Source organism: Aplysia californica, unplaced genomic scaffold, assembly GCF_000002075.1.
Source record: "Aplysia californica isolate F4 #8 unplaced genomic scaffold, AplCal3.0 scaffold01415, whole genome shotgun sequence".
Lineage (NCBI taxonomy): Eukaryota > Metazoa > Mollusca > Gastropoda > Aplysiida > Aplysiidae > Aplysia > Aplysia californica.
In genome coordinates, this window is record NW_004798685.1 from 98944 (window position 1) to 100931 (window position 1988).

The window sequence follows — 1988 nt, forward strand, 5'->3', positions numbered from 1 at the left end:
GGAATATAATATCGAGTAACGACTGGTACTCGCCGAACAAGTACACATACGGAATTTGAATAATTATCACTGACTTGATGTTGTTGAATATCGACTTCGGTAACCTTCACCGGCTCGTGCCCGATGGTTGTCACGTGTGCTTTGTCCTCTACTAAAGGTCCGTCTGTCTCTCCTGGCGGTGGCGGGAGTTCCACGACCCGGTTCTGAGGTGCACGTTTCACGTGTCGTGACGCCCCCTGGCCTCTGTTATAATAATTCTCTCTCTCCGGGGGTTTAGTAGTTACATGATTGTATTTGTTTTCTTGTGGTGGCTGTTCATATTGTTGTAGTTGTTGTTATTAATGTTGTTGTTGTTGTTGTTGTTGTTGTTGTTGATAATGTTGTTCTTGTAGCCGTTCTGTTGCTGTTTGCTTTGCTGTAGTTGTTGTTATTGTTGTTGTTGTTGTTGTTGTTGTTGTTGACAATGTTTTGTTTTTGTTGTTGGTGTTGTTGTCGTAGCTGTCGCTGTTATTTTTGCTGTTGTTGTTGTTATTGTTGTTGTTGTTGTTGAAACTTGTTGTTGAAACTTGTTGTTACTTTTTTGTTGCTATTGGTGTTGTTGATAGTGTTTTTGTTGTTGATGTTGTTGTTGTAGCTGTTGCTGTTATCCATGCTGTTCTTGTTGTTGCTGTTGCTGCTGCTGTTGTGGTTGTTTTTCTTGTTTGTTGCTGTTGTTGTTGTTGTTGTTGTTGCTTTTGTTGTTGTTACTTTTTGCAAATCCCAGAAAACTTTTTTTTGTTCATTGTTCACCTTGTTGTTGCTTTCGTTGTGGCCAGCATTGTTGATGCCGTCGTTTTTGTTGTTAAGGTTGCTTTGTTGTTGTTGTTGTTGTTGTTGCGTCAGTGTCTACAGTGTAGCGGTTAGGTACTTCGCCGTCGCGGGCAGAAATCATGAGTTTGATTCCCGAGTTTGTTTATTTGTTGTTGTTTTTAAATCGAGTTTCTCTATCTAAGTTTAAACATTCTTTTCCCCCCCCCCCTTCAACTTGAGTTGGCCATGATTATGAGGATCGAAGCAGCCCGCCTCCTAAAGAATCTAAATATCGTCGATGGTGGCGTATAACATAAAATCAATTTAAATTACCTCAGTCTCTCGTGTGACATTCAGCGCTGCTGCCATTCATTCACCGAAGACGTGCATTTTGCACGTTTAAAGACGCGTCGTTTTGGGGTACTTAAGAAAAGAGGTTTGACTTCCTTATAAATTCATACAGATATTTCAATTCTGCATTCTTTATCCGAACTTTAGTAAAATTAAAAAGGAGCCAACAATTTGCTAGTTTGGAATTTATGCCAATTCGTGTTTCGGATTTTTAAAATAATTGTTCGAAATGTGCAGCATTACAATTGGCTTTTGTCTGCTGCTGATCTCACAAATGTGTCGGCTACTTCTACAAAATGTTAAAGGTACCTTCAGTCGCCATTCATAAATAAATTACACCTCTGTCCATTTTCAAAGACAGTCCAACGACCACCTGTCCTTGACAATTACGTGTACCTATTACAAACGACCACTTTCTATCATACCCCCCCCCCCCCAAGTTAAGTTTAAACATTCTTTTTCATATTGTCACTGTCCAAGACAACCTTCAACCTGTCTAGGTGACCACTTATCTCCTCAACAATCGGGTGATCATCATCTTGGACAAGTTCATTTGTGCTCTACAGTACATGCGTACAAGCACGTGTGGTTAGAGTAGAGGCGTCGCTGTGATGCATAAAATCATTTGCAGGTGGGTGAGTGAACTCCGGAAAATAGGATAAAGTACAAGCAGGGAAGAGAGAGAGGGCAGAATTACGGAACATTTCCCTCGTGTACCCGCAGGCTAAGTCTGGCGTGAGGGGGATCGGAGTTCAGTGCAACTAGAGCACAGAGTCTGTCAGTCTGCAGGTAGGTATGTTGTATGTCTACGGTGTTTGCAGGTACCACGCAACTAAGAGAAAGAGAGA